Source organism: Gavialis gangeticus, unplaced genomic scaffold, assembly GCF_001723915.1.
Source record: "Gavialis gangeticus isolate Ggan-Ray unplaced genomic scaffold, GavGan_comp1, whole genome shotgun sequence".
NCBI lineage: Eukaryota > Metazoa > Chordata > Crocodylia > Gavialidae > Gavialis > Gavialis gangeticus.
The window spans coordinates 28,820,643-28,832,917 of record NW_017729032.1 but is presented as its reverse complement, the minus strand read 5'-3'; positions in this window follow the sequence as shown (position 1 = coordinate 28,832,917).

Genomic DNA, 12,275 nt, shown 5'->3' with positions numbered 1-12,275 from the left:
TAAGAGCTATAAGCAAAGAATAACTAGTATGTCAGTTTAAACAGTGCTTTGAAATTAGATGGATTGTGGATAAGGTAAAGAAATACAAGAAGGCTCTTCCTGATGGCAGGAATTGCCATTTCTCTTGACTGTGAGAAGGGATAGCAACAAAGTTAGTGATAGATGAAGTGGGATGAAAAATCAATAGCAAGTCACTCAATTCTTCAGGTTATATAAAGTGTGCAGATAAGTTCCTTGAATTTTATGTACTGTCATCTTTGTTATGTAGTGTATTATAAATGGGCCTGGGGATGTCACCTATTGTTCAGGTTGCCTGACACTTCCATTTCACTGCTTGCAGTGCATAACTCCAGCCCAAATCTCACAGGCCAAGTGCCTGCTTCTGGATGAATCTTGGTTTTTTTCCTCTCCCTGTTGGGAGGATAGAGATGAAACAAAGTTCTGCTGTTTTGAAGAACAAGATTTGGTACCTGTTTCTTTGAGAAACTAATGCCTCCATGTTCTAGCAGAACCCGAAGGTTGCAAGTGGGGAGGGGGTGGTTACCATGAGATCAGCAGCGTGCCTTCTAGGAAGGTGTAGAAATGAACCCAAATTTGGGCAAGTTTATCAGAAATCTCAGTTCACATAAGTGCAGCAGAGATGTGTGTACTAATTTGGCAGATGCATTTCCTGTGATTCTTCTTGTACTGAACATGTTCGGTCTTCTCAGAACTTGAGAGCTGTCCTCACAAAGCAAACAAGAGCGCTGCAGCCTGAGGCAACAGGCACTGAGCAGGATTTTCCCTGGAATTGTTGCTCAAAACCAAAAGTAGGGAGACTTTCGGCATTGTGCTATTAATGCTCCCACTGCATAAGGTTACCATGTTCCTGGTTCCAAAAAAAGAGGACACTTGCTGGGGGGACACCTCACCCCCAAGCCACAGCCCCTGGCCCTGCCAGTACCCTCCATTACCAATGTGCAGCTCTCCATCCCTGCTGCTGCTCCACTCCCAGTCTGCAGACCCCTGACCCGGTTGGTGCCCCTCACTCCCGACCCAGTCCCTCGCCCCCCTGGGCTATTGCTGGTGCCCTTCAGTCCTAACCCACAGCCCCCAGTCCTGCTGGTACCCCTCACTCTCGACATACAGCCCCCTGCTCCCCCTAGCCCTGTTGGAGGGGGCAGCACCTCCAGCTCACATGGGCAGCAGTGGAGTGAGTCTGGCCCTGGCGCAGGCTGGAGGTAGGAGGGGATGTCTGTAGCACCCCCCCTCCCCCACCCCAGGCTGGGGCTCCTGCTTCATCCTAGGCAGCCTGGCTATGCACCCTTTCCCTCCCAGGCAGTATCTCCTGTGTGCCCTGCCCCTGCAAGCATGGGCACTGGGGCCAGTGCCACCAGTCCACCTCTGCAGCTTCTCACTGCCCCTGAAGGGCCCCCTGCTCCCTTTCCCCGGTGGAAGGGCTGGGGCCTCCCTTCTTCTCCTGTCCCCTGCTGCAGCCCTTATGCCTTGACACCATTCCCCAGCACCGGCAGGCACCCAGCTCCCTTTACACCACCCCACAACAGTCCCCAAGCCCAGGCCCTCCAAGCCCACTCCCCATAGACTTACCTGCATGGAGCTGCTGGGGCTGCAGACACACATGATGCCCCTGCCTCCAGTCACCCTCCTCCACTCCCACCAGCGGAGCAGAGCAAAATCCTGGGCATTGTTCAGATTTTTAAAAAACGCCTGGAGATTGGAGGACTCAGAAAGAAGACCTGTCTGGGAAAACCTGGACATATGGTAACCCTACCACTGCAGGAACTCAGAGCCTTGGGAAAGAGTTGACATCCTGATTTGAATGAATAGGGGACAAGAGCTGGAGAAGTTTGGGATAAGGAGTCTTGGGATGTAAAGACTGAGTATGACCTGGCAGACAGATGGGGGTGGAACTGGCTGGGAAATGGTACTCACCTTAAAGTGACTGGGAGTATACATAAGACAGGAAGCCAGGAGGGAGGAGGGCAGAGACTGGGAAAAGGAAGCAGGATGTAGGTGAGAAAGAGGCTAATTGGTGTATCAAAGAGAGGGAACAACAAGCAAAAGGTAAGAAGAACAGCAAATGGAGTAGGGAGAAAGTTTTGTGACCAACACAGAATGACCTTCTATAGAGCATGGAATGGAAACTGGCATTCTGGGGCACTTACACACATATGGAGAGCCTGCCCCCACGCACTGGAAATCCAGAGCAGACTCAATTAATTGAGTCTGCTGGAGCATGTCAACTGATGCTCTCTGGCAGCTTCATGTGTCACATGTCTCCGCACTGACAAGATGGCAGGGGTGCACTTTGAAATAAAACACGTTCCATGTGCTTCAAAGCACCCCATGGCCATTTTCTCAGGGTGGGGATGTGCTGCGCTGCTGATTCATGTGATATGCAGACACTTCTAATTATGCCCAGTGCCACATCGGGAACACATGGAAAAATGCCCCCAGAGTCCTACCATTTCTCTGCTGTCAATCCACAGGAAAGCCATTGGCGCGCGTGCGTGCATGTTTCTTTTTTAGTGGCTGATCCTAGTGGAGGATGACAACCTACTATTTCTGTCACTTTATTAGCTCCAATGGCAGACAACTCTGCCATTGATCCAAAGATTCCACCCTTACTGGTGACATATACAGGTGAAGATACAATGCCTTGCGATGCAGTTTGTATTTTAGTTTGCTTTTTAAAAAAATAAGAAATTACACTATGTTAAAAGAACACCATTAGCAATGCCAGGTCTAGCACTGCACTAAAAATTAGGCAAGGCCAAAAATTGTGGTGGTCTGTCCAACTTTGAATTGCCCCCTTGTGCATGTGCATTCTGCAATTATTTAATTGTGCAATTATTCACTATCTTTTCTACAAAACTTCTGTATCATTCAGTGTACAGGATGAAGCATGCACTAGGGATGAATGAATATTGCGTAGTAAAGGAACACTGTTCTGCAAATGAGGTTGTACAGTTAAAAATTAGAAGACATAAGTGAATAAAGCAGGGATTTTAGGAAGATCAAGAAATAAGGCAGCTGCATGCTGCTCTGGGGAATTGCCTTAACAAATAAGTTCTAGCATGATAACACCTGAGTTATTTAAATCAACCTCTTTAGAGATAGCTTGTGGTAGATGTTCCTCCTTGTTTCTGGGTGCCCAGCCCATTCACAGACCACCTCCTTCCCCCAAATCAATGTACATTTTTTATCTTAATTTACATCTCAGCACCTCATAGGTAAAACACTGGGATACAATATCAAACCTCTTTTCATAGCATGTTGTGAAAATAAAGTCAGTACATCTTGCAAAGTACTCAGACACTACACTTATAAACACCATATAAAACCCAGGGTTCTTAGACTTGATCAAAAATGTTCAGAAGAACCATTTTTTGTCAGAAAATGTCAGTTTCCACTGCTATTTCCATTAAGTCTTGATCTCAACTAAATTCTGTTGAGAAGAAATCACAGAGGTATGATAAGATCAGAACGTGCCAGTCTGGCCTATCAGAACACATTCTAATTTTTCATTCCAAAACTTTTTTATATTTTAAATAATGAAATAAATGACATGCAAGATAAAGTAGAAATTAAAACAAAACGTTTTGATTTGTTCTACACCAAATGTTTCCATTTACCTGAAACAGCTTTCTCTTCAAAACATTCAACAATTAAATTTCTTTATGATCCAGAACAAGAAAATTGAAATAACTGTTTCTAGCAAAATAGAAATTTGGGTTCCTGATCAATTCTATAAAATATTGCAGAGCTGATTGTTCAGTGAGAGAGCATTGTCCATCCTGTGTGCTGAATAGGACAGGGATTCTGTGGAAAAAAGTAGTGTGTGATCACATACTTGAAAATCTCAAACTTTTCAAAATCTTCCACACCATAATTGCCCCATCTGTATAGGTAACATGCATCTCCAGAAACCCAGGCACCTCTGGGTGTAAACACCCTTTAGCCTGACAAAGAACAAAATAGTCTCTTAAGACTTTTTCTTCTAACACTGATCTTCCACTAGGCAACATGTTCACAAAATCTCCAACTAGCCTGTCATATTGATAGTAGCTGGCAGGAGATTGGGGGAAAGCATGAACTAAAAAAAACAAGGCCTTTGCCAGCTCACATTACAACATATTTTCAAGTCCCTGAAAGCAGCATAACCCTTTATACAGCCTCATGGCTGACTTATTGTAATGGAAAGAGATGGTTCTGTTAATACACATCCTCTTTTATTGTCTAAGTGAAAAACACATTCACTTTGAAAAGATCCCTCTCCTCGGTACACAAGGGTAGGAGTAACGTTTAACAGAAAACCTTGCAAGTAAAGCTTGAAATTCACCCCAAAGAACTGTGGTCTGGGGAGATGTGTGGGAATGGTGACAAAAACTACATTAACATTGCCTAGCTAAGTTTTTTCTATGCTACAAATAAAATCCATCTTTATGGAAAAAAAAGTCTAAGTGAGCTTCTGTGTGATACCACTGACATGCATAAACAGAGAAAGTTTTAAGGGGCCAAATAAGAGATTTTAACTGAGGAACCAGCCTGCAAATCAAAACAATTAATGGTGGTGGCTGTTACCCAAATAAGCTGAATTCTGAGCTGACAAATCCAGGGGTACAGTCAACAACAGAAAGTACATTAACCTGGTGTGATGCATATTTCAAGGGGGAAGAACAGAGTGTGTAGCAGAAAAGAATAGATTCTTTTCCATATCTTCTCCTCTAATTAGTTAATTGTCCTGCTTCTCCTTCCCTATCTGCTGCTTTGGTGCGAGTTACACTGACTTGACTGATACATATTTTACTCCACTACATGTCACCTCTGAATTCGGACCAAAATATTATTGAATAAGTTACAAGACTATGTCATAACAAGGCATAAGATTATTCTTTTGATGGTTGAAACAGTAAATGTTTATATCACCGTGGCATTCTTACTGGGGCTGTACAGTGCTAGGCACTATGCTCGCAAACAGATTAAATCATCATTGCTCAGAAGATCCTATGATCTAAGGCCTCAGTCCTGCAAATATTTATGTTCACATCAATTAACTATATTCATGAATGGACACACTGAAGTCAATTGGTGTATTCATACAAAGGTTACAATCGTAATGGCTTTCTCTAAACAAAATGGATTTCATAAATTTGACTGACACCCCCACTCTGCTACAGACAGGGAGATAAGGTAATTGTCGCTAAGAGAGAAGGTCATTTTGTGTTCAAAATAACCAAATTGTGGCTCGTTGTGGCTAAGAGAGAAGGCACCATGTAGAGGCATATGGTTTGATTTGTGCTGGGCACCTTCTTCAAATAGAATGTCCTACCAAGGCTTTCAAACATGTTGGGCATGGCTCCAGTGTCGTAGGTTCATTGCTTTTTTAAACATATGGCTATTACCCTGCAGTTAACAAAAGCAAAGAGTAACTTGCCTATGTCTTTAGACCTACATGGCTACAACCTACACCCCTGTAAAGAGTAACCGAGTCCTTTCTTCCCATCAGTCCACAAACCACCTAGTTCTGAACACCAATCTGAAAAATGGCTGAAGAGATCATTGTGTTTCTAGAATGATAAAAAGAAAATGGATGAAGGGGTGCTGTGGGGCAGGAAAGAAGTTAGGTGGAAGCAGGAAAAGGTGAATGTGCATTTATCTGCATTACAGGAAGTAAATTAAATTAGGGACTAAACACAGATTGCCCTACCCGTGTGCAGTTTACTCACACAACCTGCTGACTCTTTCACAAAGGTCTCTTGAATCAGATAATATACGTTAAACCCCCCCCCCAACAAACTAGGCAAAAATAGACAAAACAGTCACAAGATTGTGTCATTAGGCCCATAGTCACTATAGTTAAATGTTTGTCTCTCATTCAGATTCATAAAAACACAATTGAGTCCTCTTGAGCATGTTGATAGTGCCTCCAACACTGCCGCACCTGAATTAAAGTTTATAGCTAAAACTAAAAACAATTTGTGAAACAGAAGGGAGACATTACCAGAAATGGCTAACAGCCAGCAAAATTGCAGAAGACAGGATAGTTTGAATAATGGAACCGCAAGACCATTAAAAAAAAGAGAGAGATTCATTAACACCTGTGGAGTGGAGATTAGAAGGGATCCCGGAGATAAGGAGCCATAAAGTCAATTAACTCTCTCAGCACAGCCTGAGTAGAGGCCACCTAGACTTCAAAGTCTGGGTGGAGCAGGAATCAAAGGGGGTGCTGCTGAACTCCCTCCCTCCACCCTGTGCCCCTGGTCATTAGGTAGCAGGCTAAAGGCTTCAGCTATTTATCTGCCTCCACTGAATGATGTGCTGCCTTAGTTATACTGGTATGCAGGTTAGCTAGTTTAAGGTAGATTGAGGACATCTTCATTACATGGCAGTCACATCAGTGACTTAATTTGCACTGGTGGGACCAACTGTGCGCATCTATTTAACCCATATACTCAATTAAAACCTGTACAGCCCCACTGGAGAAAGCAGGATAATATGTCATTGTGGACAGTTTGAATACTTAGCTTTTATCCCAATGTGGAGGCATTATTAGACCTGTGGAAATATTACTGATGAAGATGAAGCAGCATAGGCTAAAAAGAGCCCCTCTTGGCTTTCATACTGTAAACTGAGTTTCCAGGCTGCCAATTGGAGAAAAAGTAAATTTCTTTATCATTATTTATAAACATATGAACTAAGCATATTATATATGAAATTAATGGATAGTCTAATGATGGACTAATCTGTGACCCAATCTGCAATCATGCATCAGGAGGCGCTATTTCACGGTCAGGGCGGCTAGGGTCTGGAACCAGCTTCCATGTGAGGTGGTGCAGGCTCCCACCCTGGGGGTTTTTAAGAGGAGGTTGGATGACCACCTTATTGGGGTCATTTGACCCCAGTGCTCTTCCTGCCATGGCAGGGGGTCAGACTAGATGATCTGCTCAGGTCCCTTCCAACCCTAGAAACTATGAAACTATCTATTACAACTTTCTCAATTAACTCCCTCTCTGATTTAGGTCTCCCAGTGCGTGCTAACTTGTCAATTGCTTTCTCATACACTGGACACACCTTAGGGCAGGGACATTACAAATTTACAGTGTGGAAGAATGAGTTAACTTGACTCAGCAATGTCTTCCTGGGTGTCAAAGCATTTGGGGATCAGCATGATCCATGGGACACAGTGGAGAGCTTTGATTTCCTTGATGCTATCATACTAAGCCAGATGGTTTCAAAATGACTGTTCACTCATGGAGTAACAAAATGCTGCCCACAGCAAATAGGACTTTTACTTCCCTGTTGAAGCCAAGAATGTTTACAAACATATGCAAAGTTATAAAAGAAAGTAGTCAGATAATACTGAAACTGATGTTAGAGTGCTTGCATCATATATAGCTATTTACTTCTATTATGATTTGGTAGCATTTTACTCCTACTTCTCACAAAGGTAAATCACAATATAGTACACAATGCAATGGAGAATCAGACTGTCTATATGGGACATGACCCAGATAGAGGACTAGAATTGACAGGTGCAAATGTTGCAGCTTGGAAAGAATGTCAGATGGTATTAGAGGGAGTTTAAGAGAGAGCTTGATACTCAGACTTTTAAAGAACAGGCCTTAACGCATGTCTTCCTCCCTCCCCCCTTTTTGTAAGGGAACACTGACTGGGTGTGGTTATTGTACCCTTAAAATACTTTAATAGTTTGCATTCCCTTGCCTTTCCTGCCTTGACTTTTTAAACCTGTAATTAGCTTGTAGAAACAGCACTTCATCCTGAAAACACTTCATCATCAAGGTAGTTAAATCCTTCCAGTAGCTCTGCAAGGTAGGGATTGCTCTCATTTGACAAGTCAGGGTTGCAGAGGCACAGCTGAGGGTCCAAAGTCAGAGTGCACCAGCAGAATTCCCGTCTTAGCTGAGACCATCATGCTCTCCTTCAGTGAAGAAAACTCATGTGTCTGATATCAGAGGACGATCTCAGAATTGACTTCTTCCTACAGCACACTTTGGTCTTTCCAAGCAAAATGAACAAGCAGAATTTGAGCAATCCTTTTGCTCCAATTTTTTCCTATCAGAGAAACAACTCACTTTTTGGTCATTTGTTTGGTTTCTTGAGAGTGAGCTAACATTAGACAAAGAAGTATGTTGCTGAATATGAGTACCTCCCAAATGCTTCAGCCTCTTCTGTTACCCTGTTGTCCACTTGAAGGGCATAAGCTTTCCCAGACCTTCATTTGTCTTTCCCCAGTGGCAAAACCAACCAGTACTGTCAAAAGATCAAGCTCAAACTGACCAGAATGCTGTTACACCTCCCACTTCGAGGCTGGGCCAGGCTGGCATGTCTGGGCCTGAAATTTCACAGTTGACATATTGTTAGCAGTATATTTGGTTCACTAGAGAACATCCTCAGGGAGGGGCTGTCTCCTACAAGCTTCAAGATATATTATTTCCTGTTTCCCTGATAAGCTGTGCAGCACAGGAAGGTGAATTTAGAAGCAAAAAGATTTAGTGCATATTAAAACCAGCTTTGGGGAAAGTCAAAACAAGGCAGGCATATATTTTCTCAGCTGAAACTGGTAAACTTATGGATAAATTAATGAAGGGCTTGCATGGATATAGCACCTTTTATCCTGAAAAGGGTGGATGCTTTACATACTGCAGGAACAAGGCACTTGCACAGAAGCCCTGATGAACCAGCCAGCCAGAAGCGCATGCACATTTTAATGAGGCAAGGAGAAAAGTATCTGCTCTATTTGAAAATCCTACAGGAAATATAGGAAAGTGCACAAATTAACCAAGCTGGAATTTATCCACGATAACAGGCATGAAACATGGGCAGAGCTTTTAAGTTCCATATAACTACTTTGGCAAGAGCTGCACTATTCACATCATGGGGGATGAGGCAGCTGCAGGAAGAACTTGATTTCTGATCAGAAGAAATATTCAGACAAACAGACTTTGGAATAACAGGACTGGTGTATTGATTTTACCAACACCCAAGAGAAATAGATTTTTGAAAAGGACTCCCACTTTCAGTCTGGAAGCCATCATTTTTACCAAACTGTTTTTCGCTAGACAGTGTCTAAGCCATTCAATTAGGGAAGGTTACATGCTCTATGTTGGACCCTTTTCCCCTTCTTTCCCAGTGGGATGCTTTTGTTTTTGCCAGCACTGCTATCTAGGCTAAGTTTCAAGCTCATCAATAGTTCCCTTGAGTTTCAGCCAAAAATTTATCTTTTCCCACAAGGGCTGATTTTCAGGATGAACTTACTTCCCTTGAGAAGGGTTTTTCCTCTTCTCACTGGGAGCAGTGCTCAGTCCACTGAATCTTTGTCATCTTCAACACAGTTAGTTTAGTGCATGCACAAACTGAGCAGACTATTCAGTCAGTGGACAGGCAGCAGTTAAGGTGCCTTTACCGGCATGGATAAGACTGGGGCAGGAGTATCAGATTATTAAAAAGATGGCCAAGATACAACTCAATTAAATCAAGTAAGTAACTCGAGGGAGAAAATACATGTACTAATGGGGTTTTTAGCACACAAGCAAAACAGGAACCAATGCCTGGAAGCTGAAGCAAACTGAAATGGGAAAAGAGAATGTTCCGTGCTTAGCTACTAGAGCAAACTAGCAAAAGCAGCAGTAGATGCTCCATCTCTTGAAATCTTCACATGAAAAGGAATGTGTTTCTGCAAGATGCACATTAGGCAAATGGGCTCAACAGAATAGTCACCCTGTAACATTCAAGGACTTGAGATATACAGGAGATCAGACTTTAACATAAGTCTGATCTTAGTTTCCCTGGGAGAAATGCTTTACTATGCAACAGATTAATTTGCTGCACAGTACAGTGTCACTGTCTACATGTGCATGACATTAGGGTGCAGTAGACTAATTTACTGCCAGAGAGTCCCATCAGATACAAGTGGTATATGGCAGCGCAGTAATTTACAATGCTTAGACACGTGTAGATGGTGATGTCGGGATTAGTTTAGTCTGTCTTAAATTGAGCTGGGGTATATTCATTCAGTCGCATTAATTGCATGTGTAGACATGCCTCTGTGTAAAAAATCCAGCTGGTACAATGATACATGCAACTGCACACTGTATACAGACACACATGTGCATATTAGTTCATTTAGCATCATCCCTGTGAAAACCTCAAAGCACTTGAAGATAAGATACAAAGATGATTTACATACAAACAGGACTAAGAGACGTACTCACAGTCAGGCAAGTGAGTGGCAGAATCAGGAATGGATTTCAAGGGCCTGATTCATGATAGAAATAGCATTTACTTGGATCGTGCGCAGGGAGAGCACAATGGATAAACACCTGATTAAATTTCCCAAGTCAAACACTTCCATTGGACTTCTAATGGACTTTGGATCAAGCCCCAAATCTCTCGTATTGCGAGACAGCTGTTCCACAGGGAAGTCATTTAGCAATAATAAACGAGGCACAGAAATGGTTACAGTTGAGTTTAAAAAAAAAAATCAGCGTTAAAATTTAAGAATAGCTTGTACCCAGAGTGCCAGTCTTGAAGTAAAATGAAAGCCTAAGGAAGTCCAACAAGTCACCAAGTGACTTAATTTGCCCATTTAAAAGAAATAGTTCAAGGAATGGTAGATGCATTCTCTCCCAGGAGACCTTGATTGCCCCTATATTCAAAATAACCAAATTTGCTGACCTTCACAGAATGGTGCATTTTTCAGATGGGTGGGGAGGTACTGCTTGTGGAGAGGCAGTCTTGATAACAATGAGGTTTTCCTCATTTTATTGTTTTGGATTGATTACATATGATGAAAATTGCTCTTATGTGGGTGTCTTATGATTATTTTTCAACCTGTTACTAAGTGGGCACATCTATACCTCTACCTTAATGTTCAGGAGACTATTTTACTGTGCATTAAAGCATCACATAAAAACCATGACACTATACTAATATGCAGTAAAATAGTCTACTGTGCATTGTGTCACTAAAAAGTGTGCAAATGCGCTACTGCACATTAACACAGCCAAATGTGTATTAAATGAATGTGTGGACGCACCCAGTATATATAGCAGTTTAGAAACTCAAAAAGGGATTTGTTTGTCTCATGAATACAAAATCAAATCTGATCAAACGCTAAGCCCAACTTAACCTCTCATGGGTATTATGCAGGGAACTACTGAATATATTTTCTCCATTTGCAATCATGGTTAAAGCTTTCTTATTCAAGTATTCCTTAGTCTTAAATGTACATGATTAGTTTTGCCTCTCCGAAAGATGACTCAGAAAAATGCTCAACTGAGCCTGAGAAACTGTAGGAGGGAGAGCTAATAATAGGAAGAATGGGATTGGCACCATTTATTTTTTTTTGCAAAATTACTGTTCTGATTTTGGTGCTATCACTCAGCAAGGACAAGCCACAAGACACCACATGGGTAGTGCTGGGAAAATAGCAAAGACTTGAGAATGAAAACTGACCTACAGCACTTCACCACCACTCTGTTCTCAAAGAACAGTGCACACATTAACCTAAACACTCTTCAGAAGCAGATGTTACAGCTTCACAGGAAACTGGTACAGCAGTTTCATACACTTAGTCTAAGGATAACGGGAAGGTCAACTGTAGAAGTATGGGGCAGAAGCTCAGAATCACTCCACCGAGGTATACTCAACAACTTGTAAAGTTCACCTTCCGCTCTTTGCAGCATGGGTCTGATAGATTCACTCCAATGGTGTGACACCTGCTTTACAGTTAAAAGAATATTAAAATGAAATACAAATGTGAATCCAAATCCAATATAAAAAGCCTGTTTCACTATGTGTTGTCATCTACTAACAGCAGAATAGCCTTGAACATTTCTAAGAAATGTCACTGTAGTGCAGCAGTCTGGATCTGTTTCCTTCATATTTTCATGGCCTTTGTTAGTCCTCACCTTTTCTTCCAGTGAGGAAAAAGCAAAAGCTATATCACAGCACTTCACCAATAAGCCCTTTGTAGTTTACAATACACCTGAAACAAAACTGTTATTCTTGGAACATTATTGGAAGGTTGATTGTGTAGAAAGATGGCTTGTTCTCCAGTAGAGAGTAGAAATAAGAGGAACTTGACAATAGATTGATAATCTTTGGCTGCCTGATAATGTCTTGTACTTTTACCACTGATGTGAAAGAAGATAGAGAAATGGAAATCTGATACCAGTCAGCATAACTTGTTCAATTGTTATAAGTAAGGACCTACTGAATTTGTGGCTAGGGTGGGCGGGGTGCATGGAGGA